We start from the raw sequence: 25759 nt of genomic DNA on the forward strand, positions 1-25759 counted from the left end.
CAACCCATTCAAGGCCTTATACACCTCAATCAGATCACCGCGCAGGTGCCTAGTCTCCAGCCACTGCAATTTGCAGAACTTAAGCCTCTCTTGGTAAGAGGATCCCTTCATTCCCCTCACCAATCTTGTTGCCCTTCTCTGTACACGCTCAAGTAAATCTACATCCTTCCTAAAATGAGGCCTCCAGACCTGTACGCAGTACTCAAGGCGTGGCCTGACCATTGCCTTATACAGAGGGATAATCACCTCCTTTTCCCTGCTAGCAAAATTCCTATATATCATTGACAAAACCCCATGACGTGCCCTGGCAGCCTGTCTGCATTGCTCAGAAAACTTCATATCTGACTGCACAATTACTCCCAGGTCTTTTTCATTTTCTACCACCTTAAGTGTAGTACCACACAGTTGGTACGTTTCTCTGGGGTTACTTCTACCCATATGCAGTACTTTGCATTTGTCAAGGTTAAACTTCAGTTGCCACTTCTTAGCCCATCTGCCCAAATTATCTAGATCCTGTTGCAGTAGCACACTGCCATTACTGTCATTAACAACCCTGCCAACCTTTGTATCATCTGCAGACTTCGACATTAAGCCTGATATACCTTCATCAATATCATTGATAAATATACAAAACAACAGTGGACCTAACACCGAACCCTGTGGGACTCCACTAATAACATTAGTCCAAGAAGAGCAGCACCCATTGATTACCACCCTCTGTCTTCTGCCACTTAACCATCCTTTTATCCATTTTAGCAACTTACCCTTAATACCATTCTGCTCCAATTTGTACAATAGTCTTCCATGCGCAACAGTGTCAAAAGCTTTCCTGAAATCCAAATATATGATATCAAAATTATTTTTTGCATCCAGTTCCTTTGTGACCACATCATAATATCCTATCAAATTTGTCAGACAAGACTTTCCCTTAACAAACCCATGCTGTGTCTGAATTATTGCTGCAGTCTTGTCTAGATGATCCTGCAATGCATCTTTAACCAGTGACTCCATTATTTTATCCGGAACAGAAGTTAAACTAGCTGGTCTGTAATTACTCTTGTCACCCTTCGATCCCCCTTTGTGAATTGGGGATACATTTGCACATCTCCAGTCCGTGGGAACCTCCCCTGAGTCCAAGGACGCTCTCATAATTATGGCTAAGGGTTTGCTTAGTTGCTTTGCCGCCTCCTTTAATATTCCAACCATATGTGGCACAGTTATGGTTGGAATATTTTTTGGGGAAGGGGAATGCGGGATCGAACGCGCAAACTGAGTTATCAGACGTAAAGTTCGGAAAATGCAGAGCACAGAGCAGTAAGATATGTTGCGATTCTGTGATACAGAGGGACACACGATTCGTCAGAACATCGTGCAGTTACCGGTCGGAGCTGAGCATCGACGGTGTGACGGCGAGCATTATTATTATTAGCCACATGGTGCAAGGAAGCCTGAGGCTTATGCTGCACCAGCCAAAAAAAAAAAAAAAAAATTCTGAATTACCCTGAGAGAGAAAGAAAACAAGAGTCAGAAGTAGAAAGGAATCACCAAGAAAGAGAAGAATGATGATATCCGGCTCAGGACCCTGGGTGTGCCAAACCCATACTCACTAATATGTGAGTCCCCGGGGTTAAATTGCAGCCTTAGTACTATAGGTAAAACTACATCTTACTACTGTGGGTAAAACATCCATATCTTGCGTACGTCCATATTTCGACTGACGGTCAGAAATAAAGCAGTGAGTAGCAAGTGCCACTCACCGCTTTCCCCACCTACATGTAACACGGCAAAAACATTGCAATACATCGAAGTCTAAATAAAGATAAGGAGAAACGGCAATACGGAATTAAAATAAGCGAAAATAATTACAAATTTTACGTTTTTTGCTTAAATCTCTCCCGAAGTCGCGAAAAACTAATCTTTAAAACTAATATCTCTTACGTCTGTTTTTAAATAGGCAGAGGCGGATTTAACTGCGGGCGCGCGCCCTGCGCCCCGACTTCTGAAGCCTGGGCGCACGCAAAACCCCAACTTTATACGCAAAACCCCAACAAATTAGTTGAACTAATATGTTCATCTATTAGTTCAAAACTTTGTGATTATTATTATGCTATTATTAATTATATTATACATATATTATATTCAAATTTTATTGGAAATAAAACATTAATAGTACATAATATTTTTTATTTATTTAAAAAAAATGGTTAACATGTATTTTTATTTTCCCTGTCTCTCTCTCTTTTTTTTAAGGGGTCCAATATTTTCTTTTGCGCCCGGGGCCCCAACCGATTTTAATCCGCTACTGTAAATAGGGAATTCATTTTCCGCTACAAAAACAGCGGTAAGGCGGGAGATAAATGGCCCTACTTACTAACGATAGCGTGGGCTCGGCGTAATCTTTGGATATCCCTGTTTTTAAATAGGGAACTCGTTTTCCAATATAAAAACAGCCGTAATTCGGGGGATAAACACCCAACTAAGACTAACGACAGCGTAGGGATTTACATAATTACAAAACTCGACCGTACAATATCTTTGTTTAAGACCATGCCCACTGCGCAGAGACAACTTGTACCCAATATCTGGTTTAGCCTACTGATTTCAAAGAAGTAAAAAAAAAAAATAATAAATAATAATCTCATTTCAGCACATTTTGGAGGTGCCATGGTTTTTGTAACTTATGGCTCACCGATTCTCTTGTTTTATTAAATTGTACTTCGCATCACCGGTTATGTTACAGAGAAGTAAGATATGTTACTACTCTATGGGTTATGTTTCGAAGAAGTCAGGTTTCATGCAAATACGAGCAAAGCACAGGCGCTTAATAATTCTCTTTATATAGTGGAATTATTCAGAATCAAAAAATATCTTTGATTTTGAGTGGTTTCGCTCAAAATTGATCATTGGTTGTCAGTGAAAACTCGAATGAAAACTTAACTGAATTCACTTTATGACGATAGAAACAAACAATAAGCCAATAGTTTTCGACGATTGTGCCCATCTATAAGATGTGCTCTGTGATTCATACTGCGCTGCTTTGTTTCAGTTGTGTGCCGCGTATTTGTTATAACATAGGAGAGTATCTGCTACTCTCTTGAGTTATACGCAGCTTCGTTTGGCGGTGTGTTTAAAATGGAGATGGAGTGTTTAAGACGTGCGAAGTGAACTAAGCAATAGTAGGACTAAATTTCAGTTTAAAATTAGGATTTATCAGAATCGTGTTCAAGACTGATTTTAACAATAAAATGTTGCACATCTCCATTACATAATATGGCCGAGTAATACTGTACTTATTATTTTGCGGGTCTCTCACAATGTAGAAAGGTTGATGTTGGTACTACTGTATTTATTTTTTCCGCCCTCGAGAGCTGTTGCCGGAATGTATCTTCGTGACCCTTTGATAATAATGTTTTTAAGTTGGCAGTGTAGGTAAGTGACACACGTCTGTTGGAGAAGTATAATGTAGTTTTAGTGGAAGTAGCGAATCTACAGTTCTGTGCCTCCCACTTGATTTTTGACAACCAACTGGGTGTACATCCTTATTCGTCGGAATCCTAGTTCGTTGAACTTGTCGATGACGCTCGATTTTCTGTATTTCCTATATGAGGCCTCGTTGGTAGACAACAAATGCAAAGTACTGCATATGGGTAGAAGTAACCCCAGAGAAACGTACCAACTGTGTGGTACTACACGTAAGGTGGTAGAAAATGAAAAAGATCTGGGAGTAATTATGCAGGCAGATATGAAGTTTTCTGAGCAATGCAGACAGGCTGCCAGGGCAGGTCATGGGGTTTTGTCAGTGATATATAGGAATTTTGCTAGCAAGGAAAAGGAGGTGATTATCCCTCTGTATAAGGCAATGGTCAGGCCATGCCTTGAGTACTGCATATAGGCCTTGAGGCCTCAGTTTAGGAAGGAATGTAGATTTACTTGAGCATGTACAGAGAAGGGCAACAAGATTGGTGAGGGGAGTGAAGGGATCCTCTTACCAAGAGAGGCTTAAGTTCTGCAAATTGCAGTGGCTGGAGACTAGGCACCTGCGCTGTGATCTGATTGAGGTGTATAAGGCCTTGAATGGGTTGAGCATGCTGAATTCTGATGGGATCCTTCCACTTGTTCAGATTACGAACCTAAGGGGGCATAAATTTAAATTAAGAAAAGACAGATGTAGAATAGATGGAAATTTAACAGCGGGTAGTTAATTGCTGGAACAAACTTCCATCTGTCATTGTGGAAGTTGATAGGTTGAATAAATTTAAGGAGGAACTGGACAGGCATTTGGAGGGAATGGTGTGATTTTTTTTTTTTTTTTTGGCTGATGCTGCATAAGCTCATACACATGCTTTCTTGCATCACATGCCACTATTACTACAAGTTGGCAGTGTGAAAACCCATTGATTAAAAGTATCTACAATGTGAATATTGTTAACGGTATCCTGCATGGTATGGCATAAACTGCGCTGCTTACATTTTCATAGGACATCCAAATTTTTGAAGTAGTGGATTCAGAACTTAGGAAAGCAACGAATTCATTATATTTTAAAGCATGTGGAGGGAGGACAGGATTTGTAGTTTTGCCACTGTTTCCATTAAGCGTCCAAAAATTGTACTAATAAGTACTGTTTTTACAGTACTTATTATTAGGAAATAAAACAAACATGTACAACATTGGAAATCTGTAACTTTACGTTATTAGGGCCAATATGAAGTTTGGTTTTCAGGTATTTGTATTTTCGTGTTTCTGTAGCCAACAGGATTTAAACTACCTAGTTAATGCAAAGGTCTTAATGTTCACAACAAAACATATTTCCTTTATGAAGAGTTGCCCTGATATTACACTTCCAAAGTAGTGTAATATCAGAGCAACTGACAGCACAACTGATAGTGCTTTACCATCATGTGTCATCACCAAAAGGTTTTTGCCTTTTATATAAAAGAAACCACCAGCTACGCAAGATGAAGTAGTTCTTGTATGCAATAAAGAGTTCTTATTAGTTTTGGAAGCATGGGGGGTATCTTTTTAGATAAATTAAATCCGTGTGTTCTTTTGGAGTGGTAATATCATTTCATTGACTAGTTAGGTTAAATCTTCTTTTCCCATTTAGCATGCCATTAAATACTTTGAAATTTACCATTAAATCTTGGTACTATGAAAATGCAAAAATAGGCATTTTTGCAATGATTTCAACTATTACTTTATTGAATAAAAGCTACTATTTTATAATAGTAGCTATTACTTTATTGAATCAAAGAATAAGTAAATGAAAGAATGTAGTTCTTATTTTATTCTAAAAAAATAACTAAATGAAATATAAAATAAATACTATCAGAAGAGCACACACTAAAGATGTTGGGTTACTCAGAGAATTTGGAATGAAAATGAATGCCATTACAAATGGTTGTCAGGGATATTGCAGATTTCGAGAAATATTTTTGAGCATTATTATTATTATAATTAGCCACATGGTGCAAGGAAGCCTGAAGCTTATGCTGCACCAGCCAAAAAAAAATTGAGTCACCCTGAGAGTGAGAGAGAAAGAAAAGTAGAAGGGAATCACCAAGAAAGAGAAGAATGATGATATCCAGCTCAGGACCCTGGGTGTGCCAAGCCCAAATTCACCAGATGTGAGCCCCTGGGGAAATTATTTTGGTTACCATTTGTATTTTGTCTAATTATTTTCATTTAAGATCATCATCATAATAATCTGGAGGACCAGCAAGACCTGAAATAGGCTGCCATAATGATCTTGTCTCTCAAGTATTTTCAGATTATTAATAGTATTAAACTGCAATACTGTGGTATTAATCTGACAGATTGTTTTGGAAATCCAGTTTGTTTGGAAGTAGTGCACATAAAACATATAGATTCCTTTCATAACTTCCTAAGCCATTCACTATTTCTCTTGTTTGACTGTGCAAAATTCTGTTTTTTTTTTTTTTATAAAGACAATATTTGAAAAAAAATTCTCAAGTTCACTCAAAGTGCATTAGAATGGAAGGGACAACCCTACATTACTTTCACTTTGTTTTGAACTAATCCTGCAGCACAGTTGTGATTGGTCAGTTACTGCACATTTGCTCTGCCCTGCCAAGCATCATGTTGATAGGTACATACATCAGTAAGTGACATAAATCTACTGTTGAATAGCAATTTTATCTCGTCAAATTTTAGCATATTAAATTACAATAGAAGAATATGGTACGGGTAGATAATAGCAGGCCGAACTATTTTAATCAACACCTTTAAGAAACATAGGAAAGAATTAACTAAACTAGGGGTGGTCCTTGGGGGAAGGTAGAAGTCGCCAGTCGTAGTGTAGCTGGTTTCTCGATCGAAAAGAACTCCAGATCAGTACAGTGGGATGCATTGATTTGGAGTTCATAAAGAGGACTGAGTAGCCCTTCATTAATTCTTGTACTTGGGTCATGCGAACTTCAAGATTGGCTCAGAACTAAATGACATTTTTTTTTAATACAACCTAAAGAACTTTCCTTACTTTTCGTATAATAGGTGGATAGCTTGTGATAATGTCACTTTAGGTTGTCTTATCTCATCAAATCTCTACTCATCTCAAGACTAACAACTATTATCAGTCACTGTCATTTCAGACAGCTTGATTACTAAAGTCAAACTTTGTTTTTAATTAAGTTACTTTAGATCAGGATTCTCAACGGGGGCAAAAATTGGTTTTCGGGGTGGCAAAAATCATGAGTATTACAATGGTCTGTGGCTCTCCAAAGCTCAACCCTACCTGACGACATCAACATCTTATTCCTTAATATTTAATTTCTCTCATTGGGTTTTCTTTTCCCCTGAGACAACTGATTTCTAACATATAGGAATATTAGGAGTGAGTGACAAATTTTGATAAATGGAAGATAATGATTTAATTCAACTACCTTTGCTTTTCATAAGCATTAAATGCCTGTGCTTTCAGAGGTAATGTCTCTGAAATCCTTGGTGTTTGTGCCATTTCGACAGCTGCAACCTTGGTGGCAGTATAGTGGGCATAGTTTATTTATTTATTCTTTTGTTTCATTGGTCAATATATGACACATGGATTTTATTGGGAAATGTTTCTGTTTATTGTTTCTACTTTCTAAGTGACAATTAGTATTGATTTATTGTTTCCTTGTGGAAGTTTATTTTTGATTCACAATGCTTTTGTGAGTGATATGGGCTATGAGAGTTAAATAAAAATAGTTTATATTTTATTATTTAATTCTTTGTAGTTATTCAACCCATCATCAAACATGGGTTGGTGATGCATGTTTGCTGATGCTATCGAGGCAGTGTTAGGTGGGTCGGAAAACTGCTAGCTTGGGGGGGAGACAAAGACTAATGGATTAACAGTAGCCACAGGCAGAGGTGAAAGAGATTCTTGCACTGCTTCTATTGGAATGAGCAGAAGCCTGAAAAACAAGATGCAGGATAATTCAGAGACTGCTGGAAGTCATTGTGATACAAGTAAACACATGGGTTGTGTTAGGGTAGCTAAGAATAGAAACAAGTGCAGGTATACTTGCGTGTACACCAATGCTAGGAGTTTAGTAAATAAATTTGATGAATTTGAGGTATTGCTCAAAACATCAAAGGCAGATATTGTTGGGATATCAGAGACGTGGTGTCACACAGATATAAGGAATGCAGAACTGGAATTTGGGGAGTACAATGTGTATAGAAAGGATAGACAGGACAGGAGGGGAGGAGGGGTTATGCTATTAGTTAAAAAACACATAAAATCCAAGGAAGTGAAGCCAGTCGACATTGATGGACAGGGCAGTGTCGAGTCAGTTTGGTGTGACATAAGCATAGGTAAATCAAAATTGAGAGTAGGAGTGTGCTATAGGCCTAATGACTCTGATGAGTATAATAAGATACTGTACAGGGAAATAGAATGGGCCAGTAAATCAGAGAGTCTTATAATGGGGGATTTTAATATCCCAGATATTGACTGGAATTTGTGGGTTGGTCACTCACACACTAGCAGGGCTTTTGTGGATTTATTGGATGATTGTTTTCTACACCAGCATGTTCGGGAGGCAACTAGAGGGAGTAATACTCTTGATCTGATTATCAGTAGTGATTCTTCATGCATTAGGAATCTGCAGATAAAGGAACCACTGGGTGGCAGTGATCACAGTGTGCTGAAGTGGGATTTACTCAAGGAGGTAACTACCATCAGAGGCAAAGGGAAGGGTTTTTGCTTTCGTAAAGGCGACTATGATGGTCTGAGACAGTATTTAAATTCTATACAGTGAGACCAACTGATGATGTTACCAACAGCAAATTCAAAATGGGAAGCATTCAAGGAACTAATCTTGGAAGCTACCAGGCTTTACATACCAACCAAGAAATATTGTTCAAGGTTCAGGCCTAAGTGGTTGTCAGATGAACTAATGAGACATATGGCAGAGAAGAAAAATGCATGGGATACATACAAATTAATGGGTGACATGGAAGCCTATGATAGATATAAGTTGGTCTGTAACCAAGTCACAAAGGAGATTAGGCAGGCAAAGGCCGATTATGAGAAATCCTTGGCAAAGGACGCAAAGAAAAACAGAAAAGAGTTCTTTACCTATTTAAACTCAAGAAGGAAAGGGATGAATCAGATTGGTCCACTGGATGTTGATGGTTCAACAGTTGAGGATCCTGCTCAGGTGGCTAACAATCTAAACGAGTATTTTGCATCTACATTCACACATGAGGAGTTATTCAGGAAGGGGAATGTCGTAGGTGAAGTAAACATTGGCAGTGAGCTAGATTATTTTCTAATAACTGAGAGGAAATTGGAGGAGAAATTGCTGAGGATAAACATAAAAAAGGCACCAGGGATGGATGGGATCTATCCAGTTATATTAAAGGAGGCAGCAAAGGAAGTAAGCAAACCCCTAGCCATAATTATGAGAGCTTCTTTGAACTCAGGGGAGGTACCCATGGACTGGAGATGTGCAAATGTAACCCCAATTCACAAAGGAGGATCAAAGGCTGACACAAGTAATTATAGACCTGTTAGTTTAACTTCGGTTCCAGGAAAATTAATGGAGGCACTGGTTAAAGAAGCACTGCAGGATCATCTGGACAAGAATTCAGTTATAGCTCAGACACAGCATGGTTTTGTTAAGGGCAGGTCTTGTCTGACCAATTTGATTGGATATTATGATGTAGTCACAAAAGAACTGGATGCAGGGAATAACTTTGATATTATATATTTGGATCTTAGAAAGGCTTTTGATACTGTTGCGCATGGAAGACTGCTGCACAAATTGGAGAAGTGTGGCATTGGAGGCAAATTGCTGCTATGGATAAAGGGATGGTTGAGTGGCAGAAGACAGAGAGTGGTAATCAATGGACACTGCTCAACGTGGACTAATGTTATTAGTGGAGTTCCTCAGGGTTCAGTGTTGGGTCCATTGTTGTTTTCTGTATTTATAAATGATATTGATGATGGTGTATCAGGCTTAATGTCCAAGTTTGCAGACGATACCAAGGTTGGCAGGGTTGTTAAGGACACTACTGATACTATGCTGCTGCAACAGGATCTGGAAAGGTTGAGCAGATGGGCTGAGAGGTGGCAAATGAAGTTTAACATTAACAAATGTAAAGTACTACATATGGGAAACAGTAACCCCAGATCAACGTATCAACTCTGTGGTACTACGCTGACAGTGGTAGAGAATGAAAAGGACCTGGGGGTAATTGTGCAGGCAGATATGAAGTTCTCTGAGCAGTGCAGACGAGCTGCAAGAGTAGCTCATGGTGTCTTGTCAATGATATACAGGAATTTTTCTAGCAGGGATAAGGATGTGATTATTCCCTTGTATAAGGCATTGGTCAGGCCACACCTTGAGTACTGTATACAGGTCTGGAGGCCTCATTTCAAGAAGGATGTAGAGCTGCTCGAACGAGTACAGAGAAGGGCAACAAGATTAGTGAATGGAACAAAGGGTTGCTCTTACGAAGAAAGGCTTAAGTTTTGCAAATTACAGAGCCTGGAGACTAGGCATCGGCGAGGTGATCTGATAGAGGTGTATAAGGCTTTGAATGGCTTGAGCATGCTCAATGCTGATGGGATTCTTCCTCTTGCTCAGAATAATCACCTGAGAGGGCATAAATTCAAATTGAGGAAGGACGGATGTCGGATGGATGTGCGGAAATTTGCCTTTAGCCAGCGGGCAGTTGGTTTGTGGAATAGACTCCCATCGCTTGTTGTTGAAGTTGATAGCCTAAATAAATTTAAGGCTCAGCTGGACAGGTATTTCGAACGAACGGAGGGGTGAAATGGGAGTAGTGGTTGTTTTTTTTTTTGCCTGATGCTGAATAAGCTTGCTTTCTTGCATCATATGCCTCTACTAATGCTAATGCTAATGTCAAGTGCTGAAAAGAAAAAGTGTCGACAATATCTGGATCTAGCTTATGGTTTTATTGAAAGCTCATTTGACTCAAGACAGCCCACATGTCTTATGTGTAATAGTTCTTTTTCAAATGAGGCTATGAAACCATCAAGAATTTTAGATCACTTAAAAAGGAAACATCCTGAAAAAGTTGGTAAACATAGCAAATATTTTAAAATTTTTAACAGAATTTTGAGCAATGTAACGTTGTTACTTCCACATTTAAGATGAATGCACAAACAAATGACGATGGAATGAATGCATCTTATAAAATTGCAGAAACTATAATTGCTCATATAGTTGCTGAGACTGTTATACGACCCACAATTAGAGACTAATTTCAACAGTGATGCATCAAAATCTTTTCCAGTATTTTAAAAGCATTTCCATTGAGCAATGATTCAATTTGAAGACGAATCAATGAGTTGTCAGTTAACATTGAAGAGCAGCTAATTGACAAATTAAAAACGAGAAAATTTTCTATTCAGATTGATGAATCCACAGTTACTGACAATAAGGCTCTTTTAATGTCATATGTTCATTATTTCGATAATGATTGTAAATTGCAGAAAAGAGATGTTTGTAAAATCCATAGAAACTGACTGTACTGGAGCATCCATTTTTGTTGCTGTAAAAACATTGTTTGATGAAAAACAAGTACCATTGGGAAATTTGGTATCCTGTGCTACTGATGGTGCTACCTCCACGGTTGGAAGACATAAAGGTTTTACAGCCGACCTAAAGGAAGCATGTCCCGAAGTTCTTGCAATACACTGCATTGTGCACCGACATCATCTGGTTGAAAAATATATTAGTCCGGTTCTTTATCAATCTTTCAGTACAGTAATTAAAACCATCAATAAAATAACGTCACAGCAAATATGATTGCCTTTTCAGAAAATTTTGTGTTGCTAATGAAGAACAGTACATGAGGTTTCTTTTATGTACAGAAGTCAGATGACTTTCTAAAGGAAACTGTCTAACAAGATTTGTAAACCTTTTTGATATGATAATTAGAAAGCGAATGAGGCACAGATATAGCAAAAGAGTTCAACAAACACAAAAACAACATATACTATATGGCTTGAATTTTTCAAAAATTTAATGACGTATCACTTCAGCTTCAAGGGAAATTAATTACGGTAATAAACTGCAAATGCATATTATGGGAGGTTTCTGAAAAGTAAGGTAACACATTTTTTTTCTTAATAATGGTGAAAGGGAATGAAATGAGATGAAACGCGGTGGACAGATCGACCTGTTAATAACGTTTAAACCGCTAGTGCAGTGTTGTGGTACTGTTGCCTAGCAGCAGATTCCAGTTGCAAATTGGTGGCTACTGTGCAAGTGTCATCCAAAACAGGTGTTCGTGAAGTTATTCGCTTTTTGCAATCAAAAAAGGGTCTTCAAGTGACATTCATCGTGAACTGGTTGATGTGTATGACGAAAAGGTGATGACAAAGAAGCAGGTGTGTTTTTGGTGCAATGAATTTAAAGTGTGCCGTGTTGACATTGAAGATCGACATCAGGTGGGCAGGTCTTCATCAAGCAAGACAGGACAACATTTCATGCATTAAGGGCATTGTTCTTGAAAACAGGTGAGTGAAACTGCATGAAATTGCACAAATAGTGAACTTGAGTAAGTCGACTGTTCATGATGTCCTTGGCTTTTGAAAGGTGTGCTGCTGCTGGATGCCCTGACAATTGTCAGAGGAGGAGGACAAAGCAAAACGCATGGGGGATGTCTGGAGAACCTGTTGCGATACAGCGATGAAGGAGAGGATTTTCGCGCTCGCATAGTTGCAGCAGACGAAACGTCGGTTCATCACTTTACCCTGGAGAGCAAACAAGACTCCATGACCTGGAAACATCCACAATCTCCTGTGCTCAAAAAATTCAAAACTGATCCCAGTGTCTGAAAAATCACGGCCACAGTGTTCTGAGATCGCCAAGGCGTTTTTGTTGGTGGATTTCTTGCCAAAGGGAAGAACAATCAATGCACAGCTTTACTGTGCAATATTAAAAAGACTGAAAGCCAACATTCTACGTAAACAACTAGGACTCCTGACAAGTGGTGTGATTTTGTTGTACAATAAGGCACTCCACACGCTGCCCATACCACTCGTGAGTGGTTGTGCCGTAATCATTGGTCTGCTAAGTCTGCTCTGCCCCCTACAGAGCAGACTTAGCGCCTTCAGACTTCCATTTGTTCGGCCCTCTGAAAAAACACTTTTCAGGAAAGCATTTCACAATGGATGAGGAAGTTCATTATGCGGTGCAATTTTGGTTACTCTGTGTGAGCATGGACTTCTTCAGTACTTGTATTGATAACTGCATGGCTCACATCTGGTGAGTGTGGGCTTGGCACACCCAAGGTCATGAGGTGGATATCATCATTCTTCTTTTTCTTGGTAGTTTCCTTCTCTCTCTCTCTCTCTCTCATGGAATCTATCAAATTATAATGGAGGCAGCAAGGGAAGTAAGCAAACCCTTAGCCAAAATTATGAGAGCATCTTTAGAGTCAGTGGAGGTTCCCATGGACAGAGATGTTCATATGTATCCCCAATTCACAAAGGAGGTTCAACCACTTCCTTATCCCTGCTAGAAAAATTGCTGTATATCATTGACAAGACACCATGAGCTACTCTTACAGACCGTCTGCATTGCTCAGAAAACTTCATATCTGCCTGCACAATTACCCCCAGGTCCTTTTCATTCTCTACCACTGTCAGTGTATTACCACAGAGTTATACGTTACTCTGGGATTACTGCTTCCCAGAATATGTAGTCCTTTACATTTGTCAATGTTAAACTTCATTTGCCACCCCTCTCAGCCCATCTGCTCAACTTTCCTGTTGCAGCAGTGTACTCTCAGTGTCATTAACAACCCTGCCAACCTTCGTATTGTCTGCAAACTTGGACATTAAGCCTGATATACCATCATCAATATCATTTATAAATACAGAAAACAACAATGGACCCAACACCGAACCCTGAGGGACTCCACTAATAACATTAGTCCACGATGAGCAGTGTCCATTGATTACCACTCTCTGTCTTCTCCCACTCAACCATCCCTTTATCCATAGCAGAAATTTGCCTCCAATGCCACACTTCTCCAATTTGTGCAGCAGTCTTCCGTGTGCAACAGTATCAAAGGCTTTTCTAAGATCCAAATATATGATATCAAAGTTACTCTTTGTATCCAGTTCCTTTGTGACTACATCATAGTATCCAATCAAATTAGTCAGTGAAGGCTTTCCCTTAACAAACTCATGCTGTGTCCGAGCTATAACTGAAGTCTTGTCTAGGTGATCCTGTAATGCTTCTTTAACCAGTGCCTCAATTAATTTCCCTGGAACAGAAGTTAAACTAACAGGTCTGTAATTACGTGTGTCTCCCTTTGATCCTCCTTTGTGGATTGTGGTCACATTTGCACATCTCCAGTCCATTGGTACCTCCCCCTGAGTCCAGGGAAGCTCTCATAATTATAGCTAAAGGTTTGCTTAATTCCTTTGCCACCTCCTTTAATATAACTGGATAGATTCCATCCACACAAGAAAGGTGCCTTTCTTGTGTTTATCTTCAACAATTTCTCCTTCACTTTACTCTCAGTTATTACAAGATTATCCTGCTTACTGCTAGAGTTGAATACACCTCTGGCATTCCCCTCCCCGAATAACTCCATGTGTGAATGTCGATGCAAAATATTCATTTAGTTTGTTAGCTTCAGGATCATCAACAGTTCAGCCATCGATATCAATTGGACCAATCTGATTCATCTCCTTCTAGGGTTTACATAAGTTAAGAACTGTTTGCTGTTTTTCTTTGCATCCTTTGCCAAAGATTTCTTGTAATCTGCCTTCGCCTGCCTAACCTCCTTTGTAATTTGGTTACAGACCAGCTTATATTCTATCATAGGCTTCTATGTCACATGTTAATTTGTATGTATCCCATGCATTTTTCTTCTCTGTCACATGTCTAATTAGTTCATCTGACATCCATTTAAGCCTAAATCTTTAACAATATTTCTTTGTTGTTATAAAAAGCCTAGTAGCTTCCAAGATTAATTCTTTGAATGCTTCCTATTTTGAATTTGCTGTTGGTAACATCATCAGTTGGTTCCAACCTATAGAATTTAAATACTGTCTCAGACCACAGTAGTCACCTTTACGAAAGCAAAAACCCTTCCCTTTACCCTTGATGGTAGTTACCTCATTGAGTAAATCCCACTTCAGCAAATTGTCATCACTGCCACCTAGTGGTTCCTTTATCTGCAGATTCTTGTTGCATGAAGAATCATTACTGATAATCAGATCAAGAGTATTACTCCCTCTAATTGCCGCACATCTATTAGCATAGGCATCGTATGCCTATGCTAATAGATGTGCAGAAGTTTGCCTTTTTCCAGCTGTTAGTTGATTTCTTGGACATATTTCCATCTGTTGTTTAGGAGGTTGTTAGCTTAAATAAATTTAAGGCTGAACTAGATAAACATTTGGAGTGACTGGATGGGTGAAATGGGAAGGTTTTTTTTTTTTTTTTTGGCTGATGCTCTATAAGCTTGCTTTCTTGCATCATATGCCTCAACTAATGCTAAGCTTAATTTGTTGCATCATTTGAATATTAATTATTCAAAAAAATTAGGTTTCCTAAATAATTAATTGAAACTGGCTGATTAACATAATTTAGATAATCTAACCTTATTTAGTAAAGTTAGATAATCTGTTGATTACTGTATTTTGATCATAGATAAACACTGGTGGTGAATGATGCAAAAAAGAAAGCTTATACAGCATCAGCAAAAAAAAAAAAAAGAAACCCCCCCCACATTACCTGCCCATCTCTTCTAATAACTTACCTAGTTCTTCCATAAATTTTATCAAATTACCAACTTTCACAACACTAGATGGTAGTTTTGTTCCAGCAATGAAATATTTACTGGCTTAAAAGAAATTTTCATACGTCTATCCTGCAACTATTCTTCCTCAATTTTAATTTGTCCCTTGTATGTTCTCTGAGCAAGGATAAGAATGCCACTAGAATTTAACTGTTTAGCTTATGCAGTTCATTTTAATACTCAAACACATTAGCCAGATTTCCTCACAGGTTCCTAGTTTGCAGATAGTGAAATTTGCAGAATTGAAACCTTTCTTGGTAAGAATACCTTTTGTTTCCCTCACTAATCTCATTATCTTTCTCTCCACCATTCAAACAGATCCATATCCTTCCTAAAATGTTTCTTTCAGATATGTATGCAGCCCTCGAGATGTGACATAACTATTGCTTTATACAACAGAATAATCACCTCCTTATCCTTTCTTGTATATCATTGACAAAACCCTATGAACTGTCCTAACAGCTGCTTTGCATTACCAAGGAACTTCACATGTGACTGTATAATAACACCCAGTGCTTTTTTGTTCTTCACTATCTGGTTATGTTATTCTGGGATTGCTGCTACCCATATGCAGTACCTTGTATTTGTCAATTTTAAACTTCAATTGCCACTTATCAGTCAAGCTACCTAATTTTTCTGGGTCTTTGTTGCAGTAGCATATCTTGAGCATGTCATTAATCACCCTGCCAACCTTTGTATCATCCGCAGACAGACATTAAGCCTTATTGGCCTTCATCAACTAATGAAGTATTAATAAATATTTATTTAACTATTAGTAAATATTTAAAACAACAATGAGCCCAGGAATGAATCCTTGGGGTACTCTTCTATTAGTCAACATTAGTCAAAAAGATAACATTAGTCAAAAAAGAGCAATGTCCAGACGTAACCATTTTCTGGCCAACTCGGTCAATGCTTTATTCATAGTAAAACTGGTCCCTAATGCTTTGCTGCATTACTTTGTTCAGGAGTCTTTTATATATCAGAAGCTTTTCTGAAATCTAAGTATATGAAGTCAGGATTACTTTTTACATATAGTTTCTTTGTTATTGTGTGATAGTATTCATTCAAATTGGTCAGACAAGATTTCTCGTTAACAAAACCTTGTTGTGAATCCGATATAACTGCATTCTTTTTTTAACCAGTGATTCCATTAATGAATTGTGTATACACATGCACATCTCCCATCCATAGGACCTCCCCTGAATCTAAGGATGCTTCCATAATTATGCCCAAAGTTTGCTTACTTCTTTTGTTACGTCTGTCGAAAGGATATCAGAAGGATTTTGACCAATTTGATGCTAAGAAAGCTCCAGTTCCTGATTGTATTTCTCCATCTGTTCTCAAAATCTGCACTCCAGAACTTACTCCTGTTCTTTGCTAAACTTTCTTATTCCAAAGGTGTTTTTCCTTCTGCTTGGAAATTTGCTCACATCTAGCCAGTTACAAAAAAAGGGTGACAAATCCTTCCTATTCAATTATCTTCCCTTTGCAATTACTTCTACTCTTTCTAAAGTAATGGAGAAATCAACTAACCGCCAACTCTAAAACTACCTAGAAACCTTCCGTCTGATGAACGATCGCCAGTATGGATTTTGTCATTGTGGATCTACTGGTGATATTCTGGCTTATGTTGCCCATTTATGTACAAATTCAATGGAAAAGTTCTGTGAAACACAAGCAGTTGCTCTTGACATCTCAAAGGCCTTCAATTGTGTTTGGCACAAAGGTCTTCTAAACAAGCTTCCATCTTATGGTTTGCCAACTGTCTTTTGTGATTGGTTATCCAGTTTTCTCTTTGATCGCTCATTGAGGGTGATGGTAGATGGCTCTCTGTCTTCTAACTTCTCCACTAATGCTAGTGTCCACCAAGGTTCAGTTCTTTCCTCCAGTCTTTTCCTCTTGTATATTAATGACCTTCTTCCATTAAATGGAAATCCTATCCATAGTTTTGCTGATATATGATAGCACATTGCATTCCACATTCCATTTTGAAAAACCTTGCCCTGCTCAATCAGCTTCAACTTCTCAAATATCTGCTACCAATTCCTTAAATGCTGATCTCCAGGTAATTCTCCATTGGGGCAAAGACAACCTAGTTGACTTCAATCCTTCTAAAACTCAGTCCTGTCTTATATCTTGCAAAAAGGATTCTTCTGCTCCTATGATTATCTTTGGTGATACTCCAATTTCTAGGCAAAATGACGTCTCTTTTGGGGATTACCCTGACTTCTAATCTCTCTTGGCACAAGCACATTACAAATATTACTTCCACTGCATCTAAAAAACTTGGTTTTCTCTTTCGCTCTTGGCGTTACTTTTCTTCCTAACAGCTGTTCACTCTGTACAAATTGCAAATCCACCCTACCATGGAATATTGTTCCAACATCTGGGGTGGTGTCCCCAAAACCTCTCCCAGGCTTCTAGATTCCATTCAGAAGAGGGTAGTTAGGTTAATTAATGACTCCTCTCTAATAGAGTCTCTCCACTCACTGTCTCATTGATGTTCTGTTTCTGCTGCATGCATTTTCTACAGATACTTCCATGGGCACTGTTCTTCTGGATTGGCTTCTATAATTCCCACTCTCTTTCAGAAGATTCCAAACACATGCTGCCACCAGCCAACATCCATTTACTGTCCAACTTCAAACTCACAGAACCAACTTTTCATCTTCCTCGTTTATTCATTCAACTGCGTTTTCTGGAACAACCTTCCTTCATACATATTTCCTGAAAATTACAGTCTACAGAAGTTCAAGTCTAATGTCAATAAATATCTCCTTTTGTCTTCTCAACCTCCAACCCATGCATGGTACTAAGTACTATATGTTCTAATACCTCCTGTGTTTGGGATTTTCATAAAAAAAAAAAAAACCCTCTCTTAATATATAATTTGATAGATCCTTTCTACAAAGGTGCCTTATTTACATTTAACTTCAGCAATTTCTCCATTCCTAAAAAAATTCCCAATATGAAAACACAGATGCAAAACATTGTCAACAACCTGAGCAGGACCAACAACAATTATACCTTTCATTTCTAGCAGACCAATGTTATTCATCCCTTTCCTTCTGCTGTTTATGTTAGTGAAGAAGTCTTTGCTAATTTTCTTTTGCACAGACTTCTCATAATCTGCTTTAGCTTGCCTAACCTAATTCAGGAAGCAATGTTGTCTGCGCATTGCTAAATACCTTAACTATGTAAATTAAAATGAAGTTACCTAAAATAGGATAATTACTAATTTTTAATTAAGCATTTAGGGAACATAATGCTATTAAAGTTAGTTTATCTAAAATTGGTTTTAAGGAATTAGCTTGTTAGTTCATCATGTAAAGTTATGATATATGTTGGAATTGACATTGTTTGGCAAAAGTTATCATTCATGATCAGTAGAAGCCAGTGGGATAGGAACCATACACGAAATTGTCAAGCTCTTTGCTTATCATATGAAAGCTATGGGAAGGCTCTCCATTGCTTTAAAAGTTAAACTTGCTGCAACATGTAATGGTAATGAAGACCTTAGGCAGTTTTGCTTGCTTTCCAGTTATGTGGAAGGGTTGCCACATCTTTGAGTTTGATGTGGAATTTCCACGTTTAAGTGTGTATTCACAGGTGAGGCTTTTGTTGTCATTCCTCTGGATCATAGAATGGTAGAGAAACAAAATAAATTACCATTTAATTTTGAGTTGGTTGTGGTATTATTTTATATTGTTATATATACCGTGCTAATTAAGGTTAGGTTACCTAAAATAGGATAATTACTAATTTTTAATTAAGCAAGTTTGGAACAAGTAAATACATGGACTGTGTTAGGGTAACTAATAGTAAGAACAGGTGCATGTATATTTGCATGTACACCAATGCTAGGAGTATAGTAAATAAATTTGATGAATTTGAGGTGCTAGTCAAGACATTAAAGGCAGATATTGTTGGGATATCTCTGATCACATTTGGTGAGTATGGGCTTGGCACACCCAGGATCTTGAGCTGGATATCATCATTCTTCTCTTTTTTGGTGATTCCATTCTACTTTTCTCTCTCTCTCTCTCTGGGTAACTCAGAAATTTTTTGTGGCTGGTGCAGCATAAGCTTCAGGCTTCCTTGCACCATATGGCTAATAATAATAATATCCCAACAATATCTGACATTTGATGCTAATCCTTATATCTGATGTCATACAGATATAAGCAATGCAGAATTGGAATTTGGGGAGTACAATGTATACAGGAAGGATTTATTGGATGATTGTTTTATACAGCAGCATATTCGAGAGGCATATGTTAGCAGTTGTTATTATTATTATTATTAGGGGCACATGATGCAAGAAAGCAAGCTTATAAAGCATTAGCCAAAAAAAACCCTCCCACATCACTTGTCCACCCCTCCAGTAATTTGTGTAGCTCTCTGAATTTATTCAAACTACCCACTTCCAATACCAGATAGAAATTTGTTTGAACATTGAACCACTTGCTGGCTGAAGGCAAACTTCCTCACATCTATCCGTTGTTCCTCAGTTTGAAATTATGCCCCCTTGTGTGTAGTCTGAGCAAAAGGAAGAATGCCATCAGCATTGATTATGTTCAATCCATTCAAAGCCTTAAAAACCTTGATCAGATCACCACACAAGTGGGTCATTCCATGTCAAGTGGCCTAGGGGTCCCTGCTTGACCATCTTCAATTTTGTTGAAACTTGGTGTGGATGTTTAAACAGGTTTCAAATGAAGCTGTGCAAAATTTCAGTTCAAAATATACTATACTTGAGGCACCACACCTTTTTTGTGGAGGTCACTTGTGTTATGCAGAGCAAATCACAAAAAATGTTTTAAGTGTTACTGTTGCACAGTGGTGAGAGGTAGTGCTCTGAAACTTGGTATACTTAGTTAACGTTTGGCAGAGAATGCAAAACTTTTGGGTCTCCAGTCGCAAAAACTTTCAAATTTTTTACAGTGCAGTTTAAAACTGGCACCAAAAATTTGTAGCGACAAATTTAAGCAAGACTTTTGAAAGTCATAATTTTCAAATAAAGTTGATGGTATCAAGCCATTTAGAAATACTTCAAATATTAATACTAGCTCCAGTTAGTTGGTCCATATAGAAAACAATGGAAGATTTTAGTGTTTCAGAAAGAATGGTCAAGAAAGCTAGAAAACTTAAAGCAGAAGAGGGAATCATGGCCACACCGGGAAAAAAGCAAGGAAAAAATTTTTCTGAGCAAGTAAAGCAAAAGGTGATGATGGAATTTTTTGAAGATGATGAATTTAGTCGGATATGCCCTGGAAAGAAAGATTACATTTCCATTTGAAATGCAGATGGCATAAAAATGCAAATGATAAAGCGACTACTACTCAGCAACTTGAAGGAAATGTTTATAACTTATCGAGATAGAAATGGATCTGACATTGGATTTTCTAATTTTTGTGAACTTTGACCCAAGTGGTGTGTCACGGTTGGTGCACCAGGAACACATTTTGTATGTGTATGCACAATCCATCAAAATGTCAAGTTAATGCTGGCAGCAAGTCCTGTTGAATGTGATTTGTTATACTGGAGTTTACTAATTCTCGTTCGGGCTTCTTTGGACAGCACAGCTGTGTGCCGGGATGCGTTTCCTTCCTTGGTTACTTGTTCCCAAACGTAACCCCAATAACTTACGTAACTACCTAGTGGCTCTTTATGATAGGACAATGGTCTCGGCCCTCAAGGTCTATTTGTCAGAATAGAGATCGCGGCGTTGACCAGCGCTGTGTTTTTTCACTGCAAGACCCTTTCGATTATAGTCGGATCCTGAGTGCTGCAATGAAAGTTCTTTTATTCTAATCACTCTAATTTACATTCTGAGCATCGTGTAGTAAGAGAATGGGTCTGAGGCAAGGAGGCTTAAACAAAACAGAGTTTATTGATAAGATCATATTAGAAAAGGTCATACACAAAGATTCACAGACGTTTTAATGTAAATTGCTTTAAGTAAACTGGCAGACTATCCATGAGTATGTAAATAGTGATTAATTCACTATAAGACAAATACAACATCTATACATATATTCTCAGCTTGAGTGATAATTAACTAAAGTAAGAGATACATTCATAAGTCATTTACGGAATCATAGTTGTATTCCACGTATGGTGTTTCCTCTGGGAGCCTCCTTCTCGCATGGTAGGTAATGAGTGAAGAGATACATTATTCTATTTGGTATCAATTATTAAACATAGGTAACTTAACATTATAAGTATACAATAGCCTAAGTGAGGAGAGATTCTTTGTAAATTAGAAAGGCTAATGATATTCCGACTTACCAATCTTGGGAAAATAATCCACACTCCTTAACCAGACTACTACCGGGTATTCCTTCGTTCTCGGTCCGTTGCCTTGGAACTCTTTCTTTAGCTCTCGGGTCGCTGGCTCTTCCGACGTCTTCTCTTATGACAGTCTTTCTCCCAGGGCTTCCTTACTTCTTCCTCACCTCTCTCTCTTCCACCCGTATATATTTCCTTCTTATCACTTGACCCTTCGACAGTCTGATCTCGGTTTGTGCAAGGGAGTTTGCCTTTTGCCCTCATTGGGGGGCCAAGGGCGGGGGAAGAAAGTGCAGTACGAGAGTGGACGGTCGGATTTGTTGACCTGCCTTTTGTATGTGGTCGCTATCCGTGGCCATATCACTGCAGGTGACGGAAGCTTAGCATCATGTGACGACGATACTTCTGTTTGATTGGTGCAAAGTTTCGAGCTGCCGGATTCTCAGAATCTCTATTTCGTGGAAAAGAGTGATTTTGGAGTGCACCTTATCCCTATTTGGACGGCTGACCGATTTGCATAGAGGTGGAAAACAAGGGCAAGAAGAAAACACTTCTCTAACCGAAAATATACAGCGTGGGAAAAGAAAAGGGGTACCGGTAATATGATCGGTAAAATCTATGCATTTTACAGATTACAAGGTTCTCATTGGTAAAACAGTCTGTGATTTGGAGTCAAACGATTATATGCTTCATCAGTGTGAAAAATGACTAGGAATAGATGAATTAAAAAGTTTCTAGAGAATATTTTTGAAAACAATGAACCAGAAGATATTATTGAATTCAAGCAATGTATACACACTGACAGAGATACACTGGACACAAAGCAATTAACAACAGAAGATTTTATTGAAGAGTTGAGTACAAAGATATTTAACTTTCCTGTCATCACTACATTGCTAAACATCAAAGCTACCATTTAGAGTCAACAAAGGAAAGCGTAATGACAGGAGAATTGATCATCTTGATGGATTTTGCAGAAAATTATTCATTTGTTGTGCATGATGCTGTTCAAGGGTTCCACTGGAAGAATAGCCAGGCTACATTGCATCCATTTGTCATTTATTACAAGGATGTTGAACTTCAGAAATACAAGTGTCTGCATAATCAGTGACTGCCTTCGACATGACACAATTGCAGTGCATATTTTTCTAACCAACTTAATTGAATATTTGAAGAGTCTCATGACAGAAATCAGGCACATTTACTACTGCAGTGATGGTTCTGCAGCTCAATACAAGAATTTCAAGAATTTTATTAACTTGTGTCATCATCAGAAGGATTTTAATATCAGTGCTGAATGGAATTTCTTTGGCATTAGCCATGGAAAGTCACCATGTGATGGAATTGGTGGAACAATAAAACGATTGGCAGCATGTGCAAGTCTCCAATGTCCAATTGAAACCCAAATCCTGACACCAAGAAACATGTTTGAATTTTGTGAGAAGCATGTGACTGGAATAAAATTCTGTTTTGTTTCTAAAGAGGAAATTGAGCAAGTAAGGCCATTTCAAGAGAAAAGATTCATAGACGGTCATACTATTGCTGGAACAAGAGAAAATCATTCATTCCTATTGATGCAAGACAGATTCGTGTTTGCAGAGTATAAAATGACACACTATCATCATATGTAGCATGATGTAGATCAGACTAGTGAAACTAATATTCAATATGTGCCAATTGTTAATTTACAACTTGGTCAACCTGTATTTATGACAATAATTGGTGGATTGGAAATATTTGTGAAATTTCATTTGAAGATCATGATGTATTGGTAAATTTCATGCATCCTCATGGAGCAGCTTGCTCATTTCACTGGCCTGCTAGACAAGATGTTTGCTGGATTCCTGAACAACAAATTATTGCCAATCTTCCAGCTCCAAAAACAACAGCAATGGGACGACAATATAGCTTGCCAGAAGTAGTAATATCAATCATCAATGAAAAATTTCAGTCCATTACGAAGCACTGATTCAATATCTTCACACTCACTTGCTTATTTCAAATTGTATTTTTTTGTGTTTTAAATAAATTTTGTTGCAGTTATAACTTCTTTCAAGCTTAGAAACCAATAGAACATCATATTTATGCTTGGAATCCTGAATAAAGACCACTTTTCAGGCTTGGGAACTTGCACTAAAGAAACCCATGCAATTTCTTTTCTTGCCATTTGCACCCCAATTGTAAAAAATACAGATACTTTTGTGCATTGGCAATATATCCTTTCTCCTTAAACCAAAGGGCAGAGTAATTGCAAAAAATTTCACTCTTGTAAATGCAATAGTTCTGTCCTTATTGAGATGTGAAACTTCATCATCAAATCAGTATATAAATATTATGTGGAAAATATAAAATGTTTAAGGCCAGTTTTTAAGCCTTAAGTAGCAAGACACAAAACTGAAAAACCATGATTCTTGTTGCTTAAACCTGCTCTTTCCAGTGGTGGCAAAAACAAGAGAATTGAAGGTGTCCCACATTAAGATATTTGCTCCTAAAGATAGGTCAAATTTTGAGTTTTTTTTTTTGAAGGAAAATATCTCAGCCAGCAAACAAGTATAACTGCTCACATTTAGTTAGGCTGAATTCATGCAGATGTTAAATGGAATGCTCAAAGAAGGTACCAAAAGTTTTTATTTCAAAGTTATGACTTTCAAAAGCCTTGCTTAAATTTGTCGCTACAAATTTTTGGTGCCAGTTTTAGACCGCATTGTAAAAATTGTGAAGGTTTTTGAGCCTGGACAACAAATGTTTTGCATTCTCTGCCAAAAGTTAACTAGGTACCAAGTTTCAGAGCACTACCTCTCAATGTTGTGCAACAGTAACACTTAAAACTTTGAAATTTTTTGTGATTTGCTCTGTATAACTCAAGTGACATCCACAAAAAAGGTGCTGGTGCCTCAAGCATACTATATTTTGAACTGAATTTTTGCACAGCTTCTTTGGAAACCTGTTTAAACATGTACACCAAATTTCAACAAAATTGAAGATGGTCGAGCAGGGACCATCTTCAAAATTAGGCCACTTGACATGGAATCACCCAAGTGCCTAATCTCAAGATGCTGCAGTTTGCAGAACTGAAGCCTGGCTTGGTAAGACCATTCTTTCGTTCCATTCACCAATCTCATTGCCCTTCTGTGCACTTGTTCCAGCAGATCTATATCCTTCCTAAAATGAAGTCTTCAGAGCTGTATGCAGCACTCAAGATGTGGCCTAACCCACTGCCTTATGCAATGGAATAATCACTTTCTTGTCTCTACTGGCAACGTTCCCATATATCTTAGACAAAACTCCACGAGCTGTCATTGCAGGCTGTCTACATTTCTCAGAGAACTTCGTATCTCCCTGCACAATGACCTCTAGGTCTTTTTAATTTTCCGCTGTCCTGAGTGTAGTACCATATAGTTGGTATGCTAATCTGAGATTCTTACCCATATGCAGTACCTTGCATTTATCAATGTTAAACTTCAACTGCAATTTCTCAGCCCATGGGCCAAATTTTTTTAGATCCTGTTGCAGTAGCACATTGTCATTAACTATCCTACCAACCTTTTTAACATCAGAAAACTTAGAAATTAAGTGTGATATATAACTTCATCAATATCATTAATAAATATAGAAAGCTATTAGTGAACAGCTTCCTCTAACCGTAACCAGCACCCTCTTTGTTGACAACTTTAGCATTTTTTCAGTCATGCAACATGAGGGTTTTCATCCTAGATACCATTTTCATTCACTTTTGTTGGAAGCAGAATTTTCACCCTGAACCAGGAATAAAGCTTGGACAAAACATGATTGCAATAACACCTGAAATAAAATTCGTGGTACTTATATTCGATAAAAAGTCGACAATTTTACAACACATTCATCAACTTCAAACAAAGTGCACAAAGGGCCTGTATGTGCTATGGGCTATATCCTCCAACAAGTGGGATGCAAATCATTGCACATTACTTAAACTTTATTGTGCACTCGTATGATCTAAATCAGTTTATGGGTTCCAGGTGTATGCATTATCTAGAAACAGCCTACTACAACGGACCCGCCGACCGGGCTAGCCGGGTGGGTAAAGTGCCTGCCTGGTAACCCAAAGGTTGCGGGTTCGATTCCTGCCTCGAGCTTGGATCAAAGTACTGCAAAAACCTTGGAAGGTGCATTATGACTACAGAAGCC

At 38.1% G+C, this 25759-nt stretch overlaps 1 protein-coding gene across 1 annotated transcript in view; it reads left to right on the forward strand.

Moving 5' to 3' along the window:
- Nucleotides 1-3019: 3019 nt before the first annotated feature.
- The window catches only part of rasp (protein-cysteine N-palmitoyltransferase Rasp), a 372659-nt gene continuing 349919 nt past the window's right edge, over nt 3020-25759 (forward strand). Inside the window, exon 1 of the mRNA XM_090380322.1 lies at nt 3020-3429. The gene's annotated coding sequence lies outside the window, so the exon portion shown is untranslated. The remainder of the gene's footprint in view (nt 3430-25759) is intronic.

This window comes from Mastigoproctus giganteus, chromosome 8 (genome assembly GCF_048544385.1).
Source record: "Mastigoproctus giganteus isolate SK-2022 chromosome 8, ASM4854438v1, whole genome shotgun sequence".
Lineage (NCBI taxonomy): Eukaryota > Metazoa > Arthropoda > Arachnida > Uropygi > Thelyphonidae > Mastigoproctus > Mastigoproctus giganteus.